Source organism: Equus przewalskii, chromosome 29 (genome assembly GCF_037783145.1).
Source record: "Equus przewalskii isolate Varuska chromosome 29, EquPr2, whole genome shotgun sequence".
Lineage (NCBI taxonomy): Eukaryota > Metazoa > Chordata > Mammalia > Perissodactyla > Equidae > Equus > Equus przewalskii.
Window position 1 is genome coordinate 4,749,740 of NC_091859.1, and position 24,296 is coordinate 4,774,035.

General features: G+C 44.7%; 1 long non-coding RNA gene across 1 annotated transcript; it reads left to right on the top strand.

The window, feature by feature from the left end:
* Positions 1-353: 353 nt before the first annotated feature.
* On the top strand, positions 354-11,590 carry LOC139080293 (uncharacterized). Its single transcript, XR_011534685.1, has 2 exons — positions 354-840; positions 8,675-11,590. It is a non-coding gene; the product is annotated as an uncharacterized lncRNA (long non-coding RNA).
* Positions 11,591-24,296: the final 12,706 nt, after the last annotated feature.

A 24,296-nucleotide genomic window follows, 5' to 3' on the forward strand; every position in this document is an offset into this window, starting at 1 on the left:
TCTAGTTTATGATAACTAATTTTAAAGAGAAAATGCATCAATCTACCATCAGCACGTAGCCAATTATATCCATCGTATAATGAATATATATTCTAGGTTTCTTAGCGTTTCCTGTTTTATGTCTCACCATTGTATTTATTTTTACTCATGTTATTCTAGTAGGAAGATTTTTTAAGCATCTCTCCAAACGAAGCATAAATATTTTTAGAGGCAGCTAAAAGAATTTTTCTCTCCTTGAAGCAGACATTTCTTTCTTTTTTAACCCCTTCTTGCCTTCACTCCTTATATTTCCATCTCTCCCAAGACTTGGCTACATTCAGTGTATGGTAACTGAGCCAACACAGAGAAAAGATGATCTGTATCTAGTCATCATGGCAGAACATTCTATGAAACGATAGACTCTCAAGCACCTGAGAGCCAGGAGAGGCCACAGGATGCTGGTAGAATTCAAGGCAGGAGAATATCGGTGTTTGGAATGTCTATTATTTTCTTCTGTGAGGGCACAGCTTTCTACTCATTTGCTAGGAATTACTTGTTGTATGAATATAGTATTGAAAATAGTATATGCTGCAAGAATGTAATTCCGTTACTGTGGAAAGAATTCCTCCTGTTGGAACTCTTCAGGAACTGGAGTTCAAAGAGAAGAGAGAGAAATGGAGAAGGAAGTAACCTGAGCTGACGGGATCTTTCCTTGAGCTCTGGCCAGCATGCCTGGTTTGTACAAGGAACATTGCCAGATGAGGAACCCACAGGGAAACTTGGAAGAAAAGCTTCATGGAGACAGTGAGCTTTGAAATCCAGCCAGTGAGCCCGTATCAGAAGCCCAACGGCAGGCTGCAGGTGAGCTGGGCTTCCCCAACGGCTCCAACCAATCGTCAGAATCGCCTGGGAGAGCATTTAAACAGCAGGCGCCTGGCTCCACTCCAGTTGCCTGAGTCAGAATTGATGCAGTGGGGGTGGGCGGAGAGAGGATGGGCCGCTTAGTCTGTTTTCATTAGTTCAGGCATTATTATTATAATAGCCAAATATTATATAATATTTAATGTAATTTATATATAATGTAATTTATATATAAATGTGATTAAGTGTTATATACTATTTAAAGAATTAACATTAATAATATTTAGTATACAATTTAACTCATTCAGCCATCTCATTTGTCAGGTATTGGTCCCTCTTTACAGGTGAGGAAGCTGAGGCTCAGAGAGGTTAAGTAACTGGCAGCAAGTCACAGAGCTATGATCAAATCAAGGTCTGCTTCTAGAGCCTTCTTAAGTCCTGCACTCTGCCATACCTGGAAGTGAGGCAATGCAGACACCCTCAAACTAGAAGTTTTATGATTTTTATTTAGCACCCAGAAAAAATTCAGGCAGAGTATCCTTTCTTATGTTGCCATTCATTTCATATGTAATCTTTTTTCAAATAAACGTTATTTTTTAGAACAGTTTTGGATTTTCAGAAAAATTGTGAAGACAGTACAGAGAGCGCCGATGTACTCAGCACCCCGTTTCCCCTATTATTAACATCTCACATTAGTATGGTATATTTGTTACAGTTCAAGAGCCCAGGTTGATAATATTATTAACTGAAGTCCTCGTGTAGCCTTTCTTACGGGGTGTTGTTTAGAGTTAGCAGAACTGTGTGCAAGACTCAGGGTTGCTCTTATGGCTCAAGTGGTCTTGGGCAAGGGATGTAAGTTGTGGAATCTTAATTTACTCGTCTCTACTCAGAAATAATAAAAATAATGATTTCACAGGGACATGTCATCATATTTAAAGAGGGTCCCAAACCTAGCACTCTTTTCTCATGCCTGGATCTGGTAGAGGCCAAAATATTTCAGTTAGGACTACTAAAGCCAATAAAAAAGTGTGACTTTCATGTGCAGTCGAGTGGTATACAACACTGAATTCCAGAATAAAGCAGCTTTACACCACAGAACACACTGGCCGGGAAAGGCCCGGGAGCCCGGGAACGGCCGGGAAACTTTCTTTCAAGAGGAAGGAGCAAGGAAGGCTCCGCACGCCCAGTTTCCCCGTCAGAAAGCTCCTCCAGCAGTTGGAGCCGCTCCCTCTTGCCTGAGGAGGAGAGCCGGGAGCACGTTAACGGTGATCGGGCAGCATTTGAAGTTGACTTACGATGGAGAATTGATCCATGTGTGTAAGCTCAAACGACTGTGTCCAGTACAAGTCACACAAAAAAGCATCTCCTCCAGTAACTCCTCTGCCACGGGTACCGATTTTTATTTTTCGGCAAACACAGTGATATTTTTGCTTCAGAAACAGTCCAAGTGCTAACGGTGAGTAGGCACTCACGTAGGGGTGTTAAAAAATGTTATTTTGAGATGAATCTCTTTATTACGACTGTAGAAAAGTAAGTTGAATGATGGAATCCATTAATTGCATTTTCTCATAGTGATTTCCAAAAACGGCTCATCTACAAAGTCACCTGTTTAAAAATACAGAATCCTAGGTTCCACTGGATCAGGACATCCATGAGGGAGGCCAAGGTCTTTACATTTTTAAAAAGACTTTAGGAACTCTGTTGATCGAAGAGTTTGGGATCCACTGGTATGCGCTAGAGGGACATCTGAAATCTGATTTGGGGAGAAAAACATACTTTTCTTTCTTAAAAAACCATAGTTCTGAGACGCCAAGATGTATAAAAATATCAGTTTATTTTATAAGCTTTTTTTATTTTGGAAATCTTTTCAAATGAGCAAAATATTTTAATCTCAGCAAAACTGTTATATCATATAGTTTGCCTGTTTGTACACCATAGTGTTAGCAGACAGGCTGCTGGAAAACTTATATCTTTAGGAAGTTTGTGATTTAGGATGCAAACGCTATACCTACATTTATATCCTCACCATTTCCTGAGAAGTTATACTCTTTGAACAGACGAAAATATAGAGATTGCCTAGCCAACCTTAAAAATAGGAGCATGTCTGAAACTCACGCACTCCTACGGCTCCTCATACTTCCTGCGCCGCCCACGGCTTCTCCAGTTTCTATCCCTGGCTGCGGAGCCAGCGCATCTCCTTTCCTGACGAGGCTTCTCTCCGGCTGCATGTAGATGCGCAGCCCGCTGTCGCCGTTCCCGACTGTGTCGGCAGCAGTGTCCTTCCTGCGCCCTCCCAGGAGCCCTGGCGTCTTTTGGAACAGGAGCTTGTCAGTCGTCTCACACTTGCAGGGGGCAGATTCAGAGGAGGTCAGAGGGGAAGGAGAATCAAAAGTTGGAAATATAAATTTGTTTCTGCTGCTTTTCTATTAAAATTTTTTTTTTTAATTCAGGGAGAAAAATCAGCCTATCCATTTGCTAATATCTGCCAGTTCCTATCCTATTAAGCAATTTTCTCTTTGCCTTGTTCGAATTACACATTATCATCTTGCATTCTCACACTCTGACTAGACCTCCGCATTAGCAGTTACTTGTGAAGTCCTACGTCAGTCAGCTATCGCTGCGTGAGAAACCACCTACCACTGACCTGCTTCAGACAACAAGCACTCATGCAGCTCATGATTCTGTGGACCGACCTGTGGCTCTTCCCCAGGCCAGCTTTGCTGCTCTTCGTTACGCTGTCTGTGGTCAGCAGGCGGTTTCACTGCGGGCTGGCTGGTCTAGGATAAACTCACCCACATGTCTGGCTATCGGCCGGTTGTTGATTGGGGCCTGGCTGGCTAGGATTCCTCAGATCTCCTCCTCGTGTCCCCTCATCTTTCAGCAGGTCAGCTGGGGCTCCTCCCCATGGTAGTCTCAGGGTTCTAACCACAGCAGGAAACAACAAGGCCTAATGTGCAACTCTGCCTGCTTTATACCTGCTAGTCTCATTGTCTAAGTCAAATCACACGGCCAAGCCCAGATTCAAGGTGTGGTGACAGAACCTACCTCTTGACGGGAGGAGGCTGAAATTCACACTGAAGGAGTGTGCCTACACGGATGGGAAAAACATGTGGCTATTTTTGCCATCTGCCACAAGTGCCTAGTTTGTGAAAAGCTTAACATTTAAAAAATATAGATAAGGCATCTGCCATGGCTGCATGGCTGGAGTTTATATTTTATTTTAGCCTTATGTCCTGATGGAGTTACAAGTCAGGCATGTCCAGAAAAAAATCTCATTCAGCAACAGAAACCCCTATTCTTTTCTCACCAGCCTAGTCTTCAGAGGACCCACAGAACTAGCTGCCACATGGGGCAGCTGCAGCTGGTGAGGAGCGCTGGGGTTCTGACCGGCGGGCGATGAGGCCTGGCTGCCCATGCTCCGGCACAGCAGGCCTTGAGGTGGTCAGTAAGCCCTGAACCCTCATGTCGCCACCACAGGCTAAAAGGTGACAGAAACAGAAGGAAAATAGCAATAACACTGTGTTTTCTGATGAGAGCAAATAGATGTGGCCTCACTGGGCAAAAAATCTGTGCCCATGTCTTTGTGAATGGGCGTACTCGGTGACTGATAGAAAGGGCATTTGGCTGGGACCCAGTCCCCGGATGAGAGACAGAAGCTCTGGGAACAGTCCAGAGTGAGCTCCTGGCCCATGTGGTAACATCTGAGAATCTTCCCTCTGAGCAAGGTGGCAATCCTCATTAGCCTGGATGTCAGTGCAACAAGGCCCTATGTTTCCATTCCCTTCTTTATAATGAGGGAGAACATCGGGTTGTTCCAAGGGTCTTTTCTCCCTCCCCCACCCACTTCTCCTCACCCATGAACAGGTTCTATGAATTGTGGTTTTTAAGGAATATTCACCACTTCCCAAATGGCCTGCTTGGAAAGGCCCCCACGGGCACTGAAGAAACATTTCTCTTTCTGAAATGCAACAAGATTCAGTTTCGCTTGGTATCTTCTGAGACAAAGCAAGAGTTACCTGATGGCAAACAACAGAGTGTTGCCTGAATTTTCCATCTGCCTCAGTTTTCCCCTAGTTTTGGAAAAGCCTGGAAGAGAGGAAATAAATGTAAAAACACAGCATTAGAAGGGAGTTTAGTTTTGTGGATCAATGCCCAAGGCTTAGCAAGGGGCGCTCCCGAGCTATGGATCCCTGCAGATGGAGCCTGACCCCGGCCTCGGGCACCGGCCCCCGGCCCCTCCTCCACCGGAGCACACGGCTCTGACCCGTTTTGTAGAGGGAATTTTGCAAAATATTTCTTTTGATGAAAGATTTCTGATGCTAAGACTTCCTTTTGTAGGTGAGGACGTGGAGGCCCAGAGATGTGGGGTGACTTGCTCAAGGTCACAGCAGTTGTCAGGTGCAGAGCTGAGGGCAGAAATCAAGTCTTAATTCCTAGCCTGGGGCTCTTCGTTCTACCGCATGCCATCTTCCACTTTTCCATATCTAAGCTGGGCAGCTTCTTTTCAATAAAGATTCACTCACATGGTACTATAAATATTGCCAAAATGTTTGACACAGATCAGAAGAAGAAAATTGTTATTTCTCGTTAGAACGATTGCCACAATGAGATCTGAGTTCTGGCTTCAAGTTCTTCCTCTGGTTTTCATGAGCTGGGTGACTTAACCGTTCTCTGTTGCAGTTTCCTCATTGTAAAATAGAGGCAATGATGCCCATTAACTGAGTTACTGCGCAGCATTTTGTAGGCAAGCAGATTAATATAAAACATTGGTCTGATTATTGGTTTATTGCTTTGATTGTACAAAAACACATTGACTATTCATGAATTGTAAAGGCTCCACTAAGATGAATGGTGTCTTGGCACTTTTGGAAAAACTGAAGGTGATAATCAAAACGGCCACCATTTGCATGGTACGCAGCTTGAGTCATTAAAGCATGATCAAAGGACCTGTGTTCTGTCTGCAAACCATGCAGTCAGACGTGCAGTGAGAACTAAGAAATGAGCCTCCAGAAACCGGTGAAGCGTTTGGAATCTTGCAAAGCCTGGAGCGCTGAAGGAGACGGCAGAGGACTGCGCCTGGCTGTCTTGAATGATAAACAACACAGGCAGCAAGAACTTCAGCTGGCCCTGAAAGTCTCTGCTTCCCCTTTAGAAGCTGTTTCCAAACGTGGCAGCTCTCCCACGGCCTAATTAGAACGCCTTCACAGAACAGCTTCAAATCTGACGAGGATGAGTAGGTGCCAGATGGGCCCCTTTTATGCTGGGCCTGTAGATAATTTGCCCCTAGCTAAAATGAATTGGCGCTAGAAGCCAAAGCAGGGCATCAAATGGCTTCAGACACTGGGTGAGGACTGACCTGTGATGCTCAAACGTGGGATGAGCACTGTGGTGTGAGCTCAGATCACTCTGTCAGTGAATGGAGCAGCTGCGTGTTGGGCAGAGCGCTGTGACAAGGCAGGCAGCAGGCGCCCAGCTGAGCACAACTCCTGTGAGTGCGGTGGTTTCTGCTTTCTCTCATGATTCTGTAAAACCGCCACATCAAGTCTCCACTCGTGGATCAAGCATTGAAAGTGCCCAAATGCACTGGTGCTGGGAGGTCTGTGTTCGGATTCTGGCCCAGGTATTGAGTTTTTCTGCTGGATTACACTTGGGGCTTCTGTTTCCTCATCTGTCAAATGGGCAGTGGGCAGAAAGTTCGATTAAGGATTTCCAAAGTACTTTTCCAGCTTCTTATTTTATGGCTAAAGGTAATAAGGACCAACAACTTTCTTTCTTTCTTTGGGTTATTTAACTTGCCCTGTGTATCAAAGCCCAGTGGATTTAAAAATATATCAAGTCTGTGTTCTCTTACCCTGCAGCGAAGCCGAGAGGGCCGCTTGGTGCTTTGAGCACTGTCTGGACTAGTGATTTAGTAAGAACTAAACTGTGTTGCAAGAAATAGAGATTTCACTACCACGGCTTAGAAACACAAAGCTTCTCTCTCTGACATAAAAGAATTCTGGGGATAAGAAACCCACAGGAGGTATTGTGGCTTTATGAAGAAGTTCCATTGTGCGTGGCTGCTAACCTCAAGGATACCTCCTTATGCAATATGACTGCCAGAATGCCAACCATTATATCTACATTCCTGGAGCAAGGGAAAATAGACAAAGAGGGACCCACCCTGTGCCTAGGAAATGCTCTTCATTATCTGGGCATGTTGCCCCCGCTAAGAAAACTGGGGTCCTGTCACTAAGAAGAAAGGGGACCAACAGGCAGGCTCTGTCACAGCCAGTTGTCTTAGCTGGATTCCTTGGCTGTTTCCTCAGGCCTGCACAGCCTTCTCCCAAAGGCCAGGGCGGATCTGAACAAACCCCTCCGTTTTCTAGCACCCTGAAGCTAGGAGAGGGGCCTAGGAGGGCACGTCCGGTGGATGGAGGAGCTGGAGGAGCATTTTCATAGGTCAAAGGCATCAAATTTAGTCTACTGCAGATGCTACTTGAGGAAATTGATATTTTTGAATTATTATAATAAAAATATTTTCAAATTTTGTCTAGGAAATAAACTAATTTCTACCTTCCAAAAAATGCCACAACAACTGTTTGAAGTAACTCTGTCCTCGCTATGAAGTTGCACGGCTTAGCAATGGGGAACAGAGGAGAGACATGCGAAGGTTTTTCTGTCTTTAACACAATAGCTCACCCTCCAGCTTGGAGTAGGTGAGAGAGCTGCTCGGGCAAAAGGCCCTCACTTCCTGAGGCCGTGGTTTGTTTTTGCTAAGAACCCACAGGCTATTTCTCACTGGGGTTTGCTCTACTTTTTAATAATCTTAGTTCATCTGAATAGTCGGAAATGCTTAAAAGGTGTGTGGCTTTTAAGAAATTAGGAACAAAAACCTAAGCAGTTTGACAGCTGGATCAATTGAAGACAGTGCTTCAGCTCAAACATTCTGGTTCTGGGTTCAGATTTGCCACAAATCCCTGTTCCCCACCCATGATGGGTAATTTTATGCGTCAACATGGCTGAGCCACAGTCCTCAGATATTTGGTTAAACACCAGTTTAGATGTCAATGTGAAGGTGTTCTTAAGATGAAACTAACATTTAAATCAGTAAACTTAGAGTAAAGCAGATCACCCTCCGTAATGTGGTGGGCCTCATCCAATCAGGTGAAGGCCTACGGCGATGAAGACTGAGGTTGCCTGAGGAAGGAGGAATTCTGCCTCGAGATTGCCTTGCAACCCATGATTGCAACATCAGCTCTGCTCTGGGTCTCTAGTCTGCAGCCTGCTGGCCCACCCTGCGGATTTCAGACTTGCCCGTCCCCACAGTTGATGAACCAATTTCTTAAAATCTGGGTAGATAGATAGATGGATAGATAGATGATACATAGATAGATAGACAGAGAGATAGATGATAGATAGATAGGTAGATGGATAGATAGATAGATCGATTGATAGACAGACTGGTGCATATATCCTATTGGCTCTATTTCTCTGGAGAACCCTGACTAACATATCACACCAACTTTTGGTTCATGGATGTTTGTGAGCGAGCCCATTTTTGCTACTTCTCATTTCCGTATTCCCTGTATTCAAAACTGCCTGATAAAGGCAGTGTGGTCTGGAGTGGTATGCAGCATGAATTCTGGTGTGAGACTGGGTTGGTATCAGGGTACCAAGGTTATATTTCCCGGATAAGCCTCTTAGATCTCTAAGCCTTAGTGTCTACATCTGTAAAATGGGTAATGATGCTGGATTGAGGACAGAATGATAGTGACAGTAATGACAGCTAAAGACACCTTTTTCAGAGCACTTACTAAGAGCCAAATGAACATGGATTTTCTTTCCTTCATAGCTCTCAGAGGGAAGTGTGAGGAGACGGAGGTTCACAGAGGCCGAGGAGCTGTCCATGCTCACACAGCCACCAAGTGGAAGATGCAGAATCATAACCAGCACCACGCGGCCTCCATCACACGCCCGAAGACTCTGAGTCTGTGCCTGGCACAGAGCAGATGCTCAGTATTAACTCCCTTCCATCTTCCTCTTCCACTGCCTTTTGTCTCATACTCTGCTGTTCCTGCTAATATCAGAGCCGGTGGAAACAACTGTGTTGTGCTGTTCCATTTGTGGCTCTCATGCAGTCGGGAAGCTGCCCCAAGCTGATTCCTTCTGTGACTTCCTTGCCAGGAACTCAGTCTGAAAGAGAGACTGTTTCACCCCAGCATCTTGGGTTGCCTCAGAATTCACACCTGCCAGGGGTCAGAAGGGGAGTGTGGTACAGCTGGACACAGCCACTGTCTATATTGCTGAACTTAGCCCCAGAGCCCATCACCAGCTGGTGTGTTAGGATGCACACCTCATTGCCTCCACGTTCATGGGGTAATTTAGAAGTGAGAATGAAGAGTGGATGGGGGTCTGCATCTTCCCTCCAGGCTTGGTGCTGCCCAGAGAATAAGCTGCCTTTTCTCATTTGGTTATATTGGGTTGGAAGCCTTGGGAAGTGGCACGAGAACCAGGCGCTCTCTCTCCCTTCTCTCCTTTCTTTGGAAATCAGTAAAGGCATCTGTTCCATTAGCAAGAAGAGTACATTTATACATTCTTAAGTGGTTCTTTGGCAAACCTGAGAACTGTTCTATGACGGGCTACAGACATCATGTCTGCAGCTATTTATCATAATATTAGGCATCCTTACAATACCAGCATCCCCGAATGTAACATCATCTCTTTGAAAATTCATTTCATTCAAGGATGCCGATGTTGGTACCAAGTTATTCTATTTCTGGGAGAAGAGGTTTTGAGAGTCCTCCGTAGTTGGCATATCACCTGCTATACCCACGCTTGAATTTCGATCAACTTAAATAATTTAAAGTGTGAGAATATTCTACAAACACTGCTTTTATTCCAGCTGATTACTTCAGGCCTTCCAGTATAAATATTAATGTAGGCACCATTATTTTTGTTATTAAGCTATTGTTGTAAAACGTTTTTTAAAACACTTTTAAAACGTAGGACTTGTATTATACGTTTTAATGGTCTGATGCAATAAACAATGCTTGGCATTTGTTACCACTGTATCTACAAACACCATGTACGGCATGGGTAGGAAGTCACAAACGTTGGGGCTTCCATTCCTTTCCAGTTTCCTGTCCTTCCATTCTTCCCCAGTGATGCCAAGCTCCTTCCTGGTCTGTGAACACATCCTTCTTGTTCACGCCTTGTGTGTGTTATCTCCTTGGTCTCCTTCATCTCCTTCCTCCCACTACACTTGATAAATTCCTGCTCGTCCCTTGACACCCAGATCAATTGTCACCTCCCTCAGGAAGCCTTTCCTGATTTTCCCACACAACTTCCTTGGAGCTTAGTATCTATTTCCTGCAATTCTCCAAAGGGAGTTAATTCCAAACATAATTAGCTCTAAACTACTTACCTAACAATCCTTGAAGGCATGTGGAGGTCTGGCACGGAATCTACACTTCCTGCAACCAGGAAGTCAGAGATGACTATAGACAATTTGATCCAATGGCTTGAGGATAAAAGCATGTCTTTTAGGATTCTGCTTATCCCTTTAGGGCCAGATGGCAAGACTAATACAGATTCCTTGAAGAAGATTTGGAAAGTGCTAGAAAACAGGAAAAAAATTACCCTTGATCCAGTTATCCAGTGATAACCTCTGTGGATGTGTAGTGAAGACCTTTGTGTTTTATTTTGCTTTCAGTGTGTATGTCTATACACATTTTTGTTCTCTCCATTCCTGAGGCCACGGGACAACCCTTCACCTTGACCAAGTTCACGGGGCCTTGTTTTTTTTAAGTAGAAGTTTTTATTGCAGTGTAGCATCTACACAAAAAAGTTCACACTCAAATCGAGTGCACGGATGATGAAATTTTACAAAATGAATACAACCAGCACCCAGGTCAGAAGCAGCATTTTACCAATACTCCAGAAGGCCCTCTGCGGGCCCCTTCTAGTTACTGGCCTCTCCCCAAAGCTAATCCTTGCGCAAATTTCTAACACTAGATTATATTTTTGCCTGTTTTGGAACTTTACATAAAAGCAATCATCCCGTATATGCTTTTTTATGTGCTGGGCTTCCTTCAGCCAAGAGTGAGTTTATGGGATTCTTCCGTGTTGCTGCAGGTAGTTGTAAGGAGTTCATTTTTGGGCAGCATTAACTTTTATGAATATACCACAATTTGTTAATCCATTCCACTATTGATGAGCAATGGGTTGTTTCCAGCTTTCGGCTATTGTAAATACTGCTGGTATGGACGGCATTGAGTGTGTTTTTGGTGCACATATGAATGCATTTCTGTTGGATTTATACCTAGGAGTGGAATTGCTGAATCATAGAGTGTGTGTATATTCAGCTTTTGGTAGATTTGCCAAATAGTTTTCCATAGTGGTTGTACCAATTTGCGCTCCCATTAGAGTTCCAATTGCTCCACATCCTCTTCAACACTTAATATTGCTTAGCGTTTAAACTTTCACAATTCAGATGAGGTATGTTTCGTTACAGTGCAATTTGCATTTCTCTGATATCTTCTTTATGTTTAGGAAACATTTGATTATTTACTTTTGTGAAGTGACTGTCCAAATCTTTTGCTCATTTTTCTATTGGATTCTCTCTACCTTTTAGTAGTTACTTACTAGTCATCTGCAGGATAGAAATATAGCGAATATCTTCTTCCACTATGTGACCTCTTTTTCACTCTCTTAATTGTGTCTTTTAATGAACTGACTTTCATAATTTCAATAAAACTCAATTTATCAATTTTCTTTTCTTTTTTTTTTTTTGAGGAAGATTAGCCCTGAGCTAACTACTGCCAATCCTCCTCTTTTTGCTGAGGAAGACTGGCCCTGAGCTAACATCCGTGCCCATCCTCCTCTACTTTATATGTGGGACGGCTACCATAGCATGGCTTTTGCCAAACGGTGCCATGTCCGCACCCGGGATCCAAACCAGCAATCCTAGGCCACTGAAGCAGAACATGCGAACTTAACCACTACGCCACCGGGCCAGCCCCACAATTCATCAATTTTCTTTTATGATTAACGTTTTTGTGTCATATTTAAAAATCTTAGCTCTCCCCAAGGATATGATGATAGTCCACATTTTCTTCTAAAGTCTTTAGTGTTTTACTTTTCATATTTAGATTTATAATCCAACTTAAATAATTTTTATATATAATATGAAGTGGGAGTCAACATTCCTTATTTCCATATAAATATTGAGTTGAGCAGACCATTTACTGAGAAGCTTGCCTCGTCCCCGCTGCACTCAGTGTCACCCTTGTCATAAGTTAGCAATCCTGTGTCTGTGGATTACAGCCTTGTTTTTTTTTTTCTCCCCAAAGCCCCAGTACATAGTTGTATATACTAGTTGCAAGTCATTCTGGTTCCGCTAATGTGGGACACTGCCACAACATGGCTCGATGAGCAGTGTGTAGGTCCGCTCCCAGGATCCAAACTGGCGAAATCCTGGGCCACTGAAGCAGAGCTGAACTTAAGCACTGGGCCACAGGCCAGCCCCTAGGGCCTTGTCTTTAAGTTCACTTTTAAATGGATTTCAGGCCTCCTTAGGAGAAGGGTGTCTGCCTGAGCTTTCCCAAATATTTGGTCAGCTCAGAGCAAGGAACTGGGTCCCTAATCTGTTCTTTTCACCGTGCTCAGATAATATTTGATAGTATAGAATCATTTCCCACAATTTCCTGAATTCAAGACACTCAAGCTGTTGGCTTAGCTAACCAGGAAGCCACTGAACTGGCACTTAGTGAGGTCTCAATAAATGTGGCTATGATTATTACTACAATAACCCCTTGTTTTCTCTGTAATTCTAACACCATCTCAGCCTTCTAGAAATGACCCTTTGTCCCAGGCCAACTCTGTTCAAATTGACAGAGGCTGGTTTAGACTTATGACAAGATAAGGAGTTGTGGCTTCCCTGTAATTTGTTCCCTAAAAGTATGCATCCAATCCAGACCCGTAAAACACAAAATTTCTACATTTCCCATTAAAATAAAACTCTGTCAAATGAAAGTTGTAGATTTTTGTAATGATCCATCTGATTTTAGGCTGAGGAAGAAACTGAGGGTGTCCGCTGGGGAGCATCAGATGGTTGGTTATTTTGCAGAGATATGCGAGCCCAAGATACAGAGAATAGCTCACTGCTCACGTGCCAAGTGCCCTGGGCCTCTCAGTTCTTAACCCAAGTGCCACCATGACCCTGGGGACTGTCTCAGAGCCAGTGGGTACCACCTAGCAGCCTAGGCTCAAGCAGTGGGAAGTAACAACAATTCCTAGCCGCTCAAAATGCAATTAGAATTCAACTCTTTTAAACATAAAATACAGGACTAACCCAACAACTTATTTTAAGCATGAGGGAGGGCTTGGCCTTTTGGAAAGATTCTGGATCAGGTGTGTTGAATACATTTTCCTGTGCCAGAAACTATAGATCTATGAATCCAATGAATCAGATCTCTTTCTAAAAGGAAATAAAAATAGCTGACTTTTATTAACCACCCCTCATATATGCAGACACTGGTAAACACACACATCAACTACTTCGCATGCGTGCATCACACAGTCCTCAGGAGAACGCCAAGATGAAGATCTTACTATCCCCATTTCACCGCTGAGGAAACTCAGGTGAATCTACAGTTCCAGATCACCAGCACTGGAATGGGCTGGCTGGGGAGTTGGTCAAACGAGGGTGTTCAGAGGAAGGTTCGTAAGAACGGCAGGACAGTGAGAACCTGAGCACTCACACCATAAGAGTGGTTCTCTCCCTGCAGCGGGGTGGGGAGGAATTCAGTCTATTCAACTAGTGTGGAGTGGAGCAGATCTCCTTGAAGAAAAGAGTCCCTGTTGCTAGAAGCCTACAAAGGACCCCATGCTAGAGCTGAGGAGGGAAGGGGGAGCAGGATTTGATGGTCAGGGTATTGTAGGGGAGGAAGACATTTCCTCTACCCACTGTGGGTTCTTCTGGCTAGAGAATGAATTAAATTCACTTGAGACAGAATAACAGGAGAAAATTAAACAAAGCTTTATAACACGTATACATGGGAGAGGCTCAGGCAAGCTGAGCAACTCACCAAAATGGCTGAAGCCACCACCTTAAATGTCATCTTCAGCTAAAGTCAAAGGAGGATGTTGGGAGTGGGAGGAGTCAGCTACAGGAGGTTACCAGACAAGCACAATAAACAGGAATAAGATTATTATGCAGATTTAAGTGCTTGCATTCTGCATTGAGAAGAGTTTCTAGAGATAAGGTCACCCCCTCTTCTTCCTGGTACAGAGAGGGAGACACCTTTACAGATGGAGATTTCCTTTACAATGTAAATGTCTCTTAACAAAGGGTAAGTAAATTCTACTTTTCAGTTTCTTTCCTGTCTGCAGTTTATTAAAAGTAGCCAGCCCCAAACAATCCTCATGCCAAAGAGACATATCTTGGGGTGGCCAATTCCAGTCCCCCACAGCATCCTTCAGGATTCTCTTCTCCTTGAGTGGCATCCAAATGCCCTCCTGATGAAGATCCTGCTCACTCACCTAACTCCCCGGCACAAGGACTTTTCTTGGAATGCAGGAGAGACCCATGTCCTGGGAGCAGAAAGTAAGGGGCGTTTTCTATCACCTCCTAGAAATCCACTCCTCTGAGCAGGCCACAATCATCAGGTATAGGATTTAACATTTAACCTAACCCTGAAGCAAGGGGATGATGTTCCTCTTTTTAAAACTCTGTTTGTGAGACTGCCCTCAGCCCACACCCTCAGCTTCCAGTAGCCCTCAGAGTGAGAACGAGAGCTGAGTACAGTCACAGCCCAGAAGGAGCCTCCTCTCAGCCTGCCAAGAAGGGAAGGGAAACATCCTTGGAAGTGTGGTGGACTGGAATTGGCCACCCCAAGATATGTCTCTTTGGCATGAGGATTATTGGGGGCTGGTTACTTTTAATAAACTGCAGACAGGAAAGCAACTCTGAAAAGTTGAACTTAATTACCCTTTGTTAGGAGACATTTACATTGTAAAGGAAATCTCCATCTGTAAAGGTGTCTCCCTCTCTGTACCAGGAAGGGGGTGGGGGGGGGGGATGACCTTATCTCTAGAAACTCTTAATGCCAAAGGAAAGGACTTAAATCTGCATCTTGTTTACTGTACTTGTGTGGTAACCTCCCATGATTGACTCCCCCTCCACCCCCAACATCCTCCTTTGACTTTAGCTGAAGATGATATTTAAGGTGGTGGCTTCAGCCATTTTGGCGAGTTGCTCAGCTTGCCTGAGCCTCTCCCATGTATACATGTTATAAAGCCTTGTTTAATTTTCTCCTGTTATTCTGTCTCAAGTGAATTTAATTCATTCTCTAGCCAGAAGAACCGACAGTGGGTAGAGGAAATGTCTTCCTCCCCTACAGAAGGATGATGAATGCAAGCTGTTTAAAGTGGGGCTGAGATCCTGGCTACAGATTCTCCACTTTGGAACATCCTTTAAGTGTTCATCCAGGGTTTGTCAGCGCCACTTCAGGTCAGGCCTGGAGAGCATCTACCTGGAGAACCCCTCCAGGGTTGAACTTCTCCTGGACATAAAGCTGGCGTAGTTTCCCCCAAATTCTTCATCTAAGGACTAGACGGTAAGAGAGATTAATAAGCAACACTGTTCCAGCAAACCAAATATTCCAGCTGCAGAATGGGGCTTGTTCCTCTGAAGAGGATTAACTGAGGTTGCCAAATCTGCAGTGAGGCTCTCTGGAGAGCCATTCTTAACAGGTCTGAGGAATAATCTGAGGAAGTAGCCCAAAGAGGCTGATGCAGGGACGACATAGCTTCCATCCCTCCACATTCATAAAGCGAGCTCTCCCCACCGTCTGTGCTCCTCTAACTTCCAGCTTTCTGGTCCCTGCACACACAAGTGGGGCAGTGGGAGTGGGATCACGGGTATGAGGGGGGCAGTGGGGTGAAGCGGAGGGAGGGAGAGGAGGAGGGGGTGAGAACCAAGGTGGTAAAATGCCAAATAGAAGAGAGGTTAGAGGGTCACATAAGGCTTAAATCTGTCAGTTAAATTGAAAACAAGCAAATCAACAAATTAAAAAAACATTTTGGGAGAAATAATGCCTATTTAAAAATTAGATTTGAAATGGGATATGGAAAAAACCAAAAGCAGCAATGCAAAAAAAGGTTAAGACTAAAGTTAAATATTCCAAATTAGGATTAGCAGTTGATAAAAATAGAATGAAATAAATAGTTATAATTTTTTAAAAGACTGAGGGTGATAAAATGAAGGTGGAGCTAAAGCCCAAATGAGAAAAAGAAAAAAATTAAGGTAAATGTAATTTAAAAAGTAGAAGAAAGAAAAAAAAGGGGAACTTGTAAAAACAAAAACTCACAACAACCACCACCACCTGACCAGCCGGGCCAGTCAAGAGAAAATAGGAATGAGGAAGTTCCTTGAACAGCCAGGCTTTCCTCATAAAAGAATTCTCTCGAGGCCCATCCCGTATTCATCTGTGCCTGCCTCCATTCATTCATTCCGCAAATATTTATTGTGCCGAGACCTAGAATTCAATGGCATGAGTCCAACAGAGAAGAATTTTACCCCCATGAAGCTTATAGTCTACTGACAGTAGATTGTGGTGGGAGAGAATACAGATATTAAACAAATGATGACACAGACAAACCAATAATTCTAGAATTATGAAGAAAAGGTCTAGGGCACTATGGGGATTTATGAACTGGCCACTGATTGAGTGCAGATTGGGGATGGGGGATGGGGGATGTGGAGTGGATGTGCAGGTAGATGGACGTCAGGGAAGTCTTTTCTGCCAACACATCTGTTCTGAGATTTAAAGGCTATATTAGGAATTGACTGAGGCAAAGTAGGGGTGGAGGTGGCCATATAGCTTTGGTGCATTTGAGGACCCAAAAAACGTTGTGGCTGGAGCAGATAGACCTAGCAAGGGAGAAGTGTTGGATGTGCTTGGAGAGGATGGTGGGAGCCATGTGAAGAATTTTGGTCTCCTAGTATCCTGGGGAGCCATTTGTTTGTTTCCTTCCTGCAACTTAAAACAACAAAACGGTGTGTCATCCATTTGTCTGTTTATTTATTTATTGTTTTGGTAGGTTGAGGAGTCCCCTTCCTTTGGGTTAGGGACCATATCTATCTTGTGTATCAGCACCTACACAGTGAAGAATCAGTACACATTTTGAATGAATTAATAGTGAATAATTTTGGTGGGACTACAACCAAAGTCCAGATCTTATCCAAAATCTATGCATCCTCCAGGAGGCCATATGACTATCTCAATGGCTTGCTTTGAGTTCTATCTGCACATGAAAATGGTAGATATTAGATGTCTTCCCTCAAGGCTTTTGCTGTCCTTAAATTAACATCTCAGTTACTGAAGCATCTTACTTCTGAAGTTTTCCAGAATTGCTGGTGAGTTCTGGCTGCATTCCATGATGGTGGATGGATGTCACTGTTGGCTATCGGTGACAAATTATGCAAGTGGAGGAAGGAGTTTATATCGCATCAGATGCCTGGGCATTCTTTTCTTGAAGAAGTAACACGTGCAGCAGCAAATTGCTTTCCCATCAAGAATTTTCACAAGTCTCAGAGAAATCTTAGTAACACTTAGTTTCTTAGTTTTTCCCCCAAGCCATGGCACATCTAAGATATTTGACACCTGGAGCAGATCTGTTTTTAACACCCTACTGTTGCAAAGACAAGGTTGTTTTTAGTAATAGTCCTTAATAATCAGGAATGTTCATTCTTTTCTTGATTTTTTCTTTTGGTTTAAAACAAACAATAATTCAAAAAGAAGAATAAATTTGTTTTAAAAATACTACTTTAAATTCAGTAAATGATTTCATTCATGAACTAAAACTTGCACTTACTAAATAAACATATCACACCTTGCATTCTGCAGTCTTTATCGCTATTTAAAATTTAAATACAAATAAAAATTCAGAGTGGTCACAGAGAATGTCAGAATTGAAGTAAGGCAAATTCGGTTTCCTTGTTTTTAAAGTCACTATGCTGTGATTGTTTATCTGTAATCTACTTGTTTAAATGAGGAAATATGCAGTACGAAAGGGGGCAGAGACACAAAGTGCGCCTGACGGTACTCTCACAAGATCCTTGCGGTTGAATCTGCACGGAGAGGGGGGAGGGCGGGGAGGATGGAGAGAGGCAGTCCCTGGATAACTGAGTTCTCCAACTTAACCTCCAGATAAAATACACTGTTTATTAAAGGATAAGAACAAAATACGATAGTTTGAAGCTTATATGTTTACTTGGACTCCACAGTAACCACAGCAATTGTTTAAAACTTAAACCAATGAAATATTTTTTCAGGAAAGAGCATTTTATCACTGACATTGCTTAGAATTGCCAGTCCATGATAACGAAAAGCAGACCAACCTTTTGAATTTGTTATTCAAGTTATTATTCTTATTAAATGCTCTACAGAAGATGTACTCCTTTATCGCCCACGCCTAAGGAGGACTGCCCCCGCCGCCCAAGGACCATAAACGATTAAAACAACAACAAAGCTACGTCAAAAAGGTTACACGTTATGGGGCTGGCCCTGTGGCCGAGTGGTGAAGTTCACGTGCTCCGCTTTGGCGACCCAGGGTTTCGCTGGTTCAGATCCTGGGTGAGGACATGGCGCCGCTCATCAGACCATGCTAAGGCAGTGTCCCACATGCCACAACCAGAGGGACTCACGAATAAAATATACAACTACATACGGGGCCGGGAGGGTCAGGGAGCTTTGGGGAGAAGAATTAAAAAAAAAGAAGAAGAAGAAGATTGGCCAACAGTTGTTAGCTCAGATGCCAATCTTTAAGAAAAAAAAAGGTTACATGTCGTTTAAGAAACCAAGGGCTCCCCAACTTCCCCTCAGCCTTAAAGATAATTTCCAGAAATTAGTTTTCTAAACAACACACTTTAGGAACTAACCGAAAATCTCCAATAATCCTGTTTTGGGAAACTAGGTTGTTGCCTATTTTTCCTATTTTAGAAAGCACTTTGAGAAGCATTCTTACATGCTTATTCACTTATTGCTTAAAGACGAACTCCTAAATGTGGAATTGCTGGGTCAAAGCGCACAAATGAGTAAGTCTGTCCCTGCTTTTACCACACATCAGAGGAACTGACTTATAAATATCAACAACCACAACTTGCTATCGCCGAAGTTTCCACTGATGTTCCCGTAGAGACCGTGGCTAAAAAAAGTGCCAGCTTTAGAGACTCCTCAGATGCAGAAGTGGACAGAGAAAACCCGCGGTCAGCAGGGAGGACGCGGGCGGGCAGAGGACGCTGCTCCCAGCCGACGCCTCTCTCTCTGGCCGCCGCCCATCTCAGAATCCCCTGAAAACCGTTCCCAGTGGCTTTGGCCTTGCTGCTTGTCGTGACAGGTTCCTCGTTAGAGGTTCTACTCCTCGATGAGCTATCAGAAATATTTACAATGAGCAAGGTAAATTCATATTTGTTTTAAAGATTGGCACCTGAGCTAACATTTGTTTCCAATCTTTTTTTTCTTTCTTTTTCTTCTTCTCCCCAAAGCCTCCCAGTACACGGCTGTATATTCTAGTCGCAGATCCTTCTGGTTCTGCTCTGTAGGACCCCGCCTCAGCATGGCCTGATGAGCGGTGCTAGGTCCACACCAGGATCCGAACTCGCAAACCCCCGGGCCGCCACAGCAGAGTGTGAACTTAACTGCAAGGCCACACGGCCGCTGCAGCAAGGCAAATTTTGATTGAAGTTCGAGTTTGAATCATGAGGCACATGGGCAGAGTTTGATAAATGCTGTGGAGCATCACCCTGAAGGACCCAGGCCACAGGCAGACAGTGCGGTGGGAGCTCTCAGAGGAGAGGGCTGGGACACGAGAGGGATGAGGAGACCGCCAAAGACCCCAACTCACTATTTCAGAATTGCCCAGAGCAAAAGTATTCTCTAGCCTCTTCTTGCTTTATCAAATCACTGTCTACTCACAGGACCTCCAACTCACACTAGCACATTGGTGTCATGATATTGTGGATTAAATAGTGCTTTAATGTGTGGGGGATCAGAATTGGCCACCCCAAAATGTGTCTCTTTGGCTTGATTATTTTTAAGATCAAAGACTCGGAAAGAAACTTTGACCTTCCCCCTAACTGCCTAAAAGAATTTAAGACAGAAGGCCTGTTCCAGGAAGGAGCTAATACCATAAGATAATTGTAGTATAATATAAAATAGGTGTAATAGACAGGCACCAGCAGGCCATTTTTAGGACAGTTCTGTCTCTCTGGTCACATTTTCTATAGACGGCCCAGCAAACAGTCGTTTACAAAACGTTTGCTTTTCCATTTCCATGTGAGTTGCCTTCCTCCACCTTGAAGTCCCAAACCACTACCCCCAGCACCCTCCTTTGTCTTTAGCCAGAGATGATATTTAAGCTGGTGGCTTTGGCCATTTTGGTGAGTTGCTCAGTTTTCCTGGGTCTCTCCCACATGTACATGTTACTAAACTATGACTCTCTCCTGTTGTTCCGTCTCCTGTCGATTTAATTCTTAGACCTGCCAGAGGGACCCAGAGGACAGAGGGGTGTCCTCCTCCCCTACAAATGCTTTAATGGATAAGCTGGGTACCTCAGCTTGTTGTATGTACGTATATATATTGTATATACATATATATAAAATATGGTTTACATGACAAAATATTAATTCTTTATAACCTATTTATGAATAAATAACTGAATAACCAAATAAATGCCAGAATCCACGTAAAGGGCTTAGAACAGTACCTAATACATAGTAAGTGCTGACTAAGTGTTAGCTATTGTTACTGCTGGCTGTCCTCTCAGTTATTATTACAAGTCTCATTACAAAGGCCATGGGCAGAGGGAATCCTGGCTTGGGGCCGTCTATGCAGTGTATCAGCCACACGGGTGGACTGGCGTTCTTTGGTGTCGCTGCCCCAAATAAATGTGGGATTCTCATGCTGAGGACAGGGAGGTGGATGCCAGGGGGCTCAACGAGCAGCAAGGCCGCATCAGGCTGCAGCACAGGAGAGCATTGCTCGCTTTGCCTCTGGGGACAGGCCCGGCTGCCTTGCACCAGGCTCTGCCTCTCACCTGTGCTGCGCACTTGGGTAACTTCACTTTTCTAAGCCTCGGCTTCCTCACATGCAAATGGAGATAATAATAGTGCTTAGCTCCTAGGGTTGTTGTGAGAATTACGTGAGACACAAAGCAGCTAGCATGGCACCTGGCCCTTAGCAGGTCTCAGAAAATATTGGTAATTTTTATGCGTTCAGCCTGGCTGAACTTTTTTGTATTTATCTTTTGCCCATATTAAATGATTTATCTTTTTCCACAATTTAAGAATTCAAAACTTGCCTTAGAGCCTAGAGTCAGTCTGTAGTGCGCACGGTTACCTAAGAAGGTTGCCTTTAAAGGCGTTCCAGGAAAACTGGCTCTGTAGGTACAGACACAAGTCTCTCACCGTCCGTCCCCACAGCTGTCACTTATTTCTTTCCCCTTTGTACAACTAGGCTCTTTCATCAGACTTAATGTCCAGTGAAAGTAACAGCTGACAAGCACCATTGTTGTTTCACCTGGCACTTGACAGCATCATGGGCTCATTTTTCCACCTGCTGCCGAGCTGAAGAATTCTCAGAATTCTGCCTTTTTTTTTCCGGCTTTGGTATTTATAAACGTGAGGAGAGATGTAGTGAAGCTTCAGGGCAAAGTCAACGGTTTTTTTTTTTTTTTTTTTTTTTTGAGGAAGATTAGCCCTGAGCTAACTACTGCCAGTCCTCCTCCTTTTGCTGAGGAAGACTGGCCCTGAGCTAACATCCGTGCCCATCTTCCTCTGCTTTATATGTGGGACGTCTACCACAGCATGGCTTGACAAGTGGTGCCATGTCGGCACCCGGGATCCGAACCAGCGAACCCTGGGCCGCCGAAGCATAACGTATGAACTTAACCGCTGTGCCACCTGGCCAGCCCCCAAAGTCAATGTTTTAATTATATGAAGGTTGGATTTGCAGGTGAATGAGCTTAATGGGGGAATGCCTGGCAAAGGCAGCTGGCAGGGAATGTGTCACTGGCTGGGTTGCTGGACCTGAGACACTCCTCTCTCCAAACTAAGCTGTCAGTTAACTGACCCCTTGAGCCACCAGCCCGAGCTCAAGGACCTCAGCAAGGAGGAGCTTACAGAACCCACCTAGCACTGCAACAAGTCAGCCACACCAAGGTCTGCTCTGACTCCAGGTCTCAGTTCTGACAATGGGACTGAGTCCTAGCATTACTCCCCTGGCCTTGGGTCTCTCCCGATACTACAACTCTTCTTCCAGGATTGAGTTCTGCCTTTTTCTGACCAGGGCCCATTCCTCCAAACTGCGACTGGGGCCCTGCTCCTGACTGCCAGCCCTGTGGCTGGTGCCCTGCTAATCCATGCCAAAACTTTCCCAGTGCCAACCAGTGGTCTGCCACAAGACTGTCATTGCACTTGTCCCAAGTTCCTGAACCTCCATGTCTTGCTGACCGATTTGGGTTTCTCCCATCACCTGTCCCTCAGCATACTCACCGGAGCTGTGTTTGCCAGACTGGCTGAACACTCCTTCCAGTTTGGCTCAAGATCCAACACCACTTCTGGACCAGGGGACCCTGTAGGTCCTGGCCTCTCTACAATTTTCCTGCCAGTGCCTAAGTTTCCATTTTGACAAGGGGCTCCTACCCAAGTCTGTCACTCGCTATAAGACTCTGGATACATACAATCACCGAGAGGTCACAAACCCAGTTACCTGTAGGGACCAGGTGGGTAAGATAGATCAAACTGGCTGGATTTGGGACACAGCAAACTATACTGTCATCTTCATTCAGCTCTGGGTCGTTATTACGGGCCTCCTGTGGCCAGGTCTGCTGTTTTCCAAAAGAAGGTGGGTGTGTGTGTGCATGTGTGGAGAGAGAGAGAGAAAGAAAGTGAGAGAGAGACAGATCCCCTGGTTTTCGATCTTTACAACTAATTCATATTCTCACCAAGACCGTGCAGGCCTGTGAGTGGCCAGCCTGCAAGTGCTTCCTAATGCCCTCTCTGTGCCACAGTTCCTCCTCTGTGAAAGGAGGAAGCTTTTCTAGATGAAGCCTAGGGTTCCTTCCGGCACCAACGTCCTTGTGATTCGGTGAAGAGAGAACTCCGGACAGGAATGCGTCATGGCTGTTTTCTGTCTTTTCAGTAGGAAACAGAAAGTTGTATAACAGGGGAGAAAAAGGAGGAAATGGGCATGGGAAACCAGCTGGTTCTCTCGGGTCCCTGTGTTACGCCTCCCTGATTAACTCCAGTCCTTGGTGGCTCCCTGAGCCGTTGCCCCCACCCCTGGGTGCTTCGGGTTATCAGTGATCCACTGCCCCATGGATCACAGTCTCTTCTCTCTGTCTGCTCTCCCTGCCACTTCTGAACGGCTCAGTAAGATTTCCACAAAGCTTGGTCATGGATGCTGTAAAAGTCGTTCTCTGTGACTTGTTAGTCCAGTTCACTAATGTGCTTGCTTTTTTATGAGAAAGTCATGGGTTTGCTCCAGTTGACCACGTTCTATCAAACAGACAGAGAATGCACCCTTCTCTCCCCAGCCATATCTCAAGTGGGGTCTACTGAGGGAGCACAAATCCATCAGAGCTACCGGGGAAACCACGGTACAGGGTTTTGACTTCACTCACCATTCTGGGCTCTGTCCTGTCAAATGAAGGCATCAGGCTCTGTGGTCACTGGTGTGAAAGAAACACCTGAACACTCCTCAGAGCCTGGGGATGTGAGGCTGGAGCTCTCCCTGCCTCCGTTTCAACTGAGAGGGTGAGATGATCGATGTTAGATACTAAAATGAGTGAGACAGACACTCCCCCTCCCAATTTAGTACATTTAAAAGGAAATGTCTCCAAGAATCTATTCCACATCCTTGTGCTGCTCCAAGAGATCAAGATGAGAATGAGGAGGAAACTACCCTCAGAGAGAGGGAGTGGGGTGGGTGTAGTGGATATTGTTAATGCCCATCCAAATCCCACCCACCTTCCCACCCATACCAATGCCCCCTCCTCTGGAGAATTGCCCTCCATCAGACAGCAGCTGCAGGCTATAGCCCCCAGCCCCAGCACCCCAGCAAACCTTGGCCCAACTAGCAGGAGGATATAAACTGAACTCCTTGCCTCAAGGTGGGACCACCTTTGTCATGCACTTCGTCTGCAGGGTTCTCCCTCAGGGTTCAGATTGGAGCTAGTCTCCAGTTCGGGTGCCATTTTTGCTTAGCTTCTCCTGCTTTCCCACCTTGATGCTGTTTTCCTCACTCCTCTTCTCATGAGAGCATGTCGTCAATAAATCACTTGAACAGGAATCCCCATTGCAGGCTCTGCTTCCTGGGAGACTGAGCTAAGACCGCGCAGTTTCACCTCCTAGACAGTGGGGTGATATTGAAGATGAGGCTTTCAAGACAACCCCTGGAGAACTTTGGAGT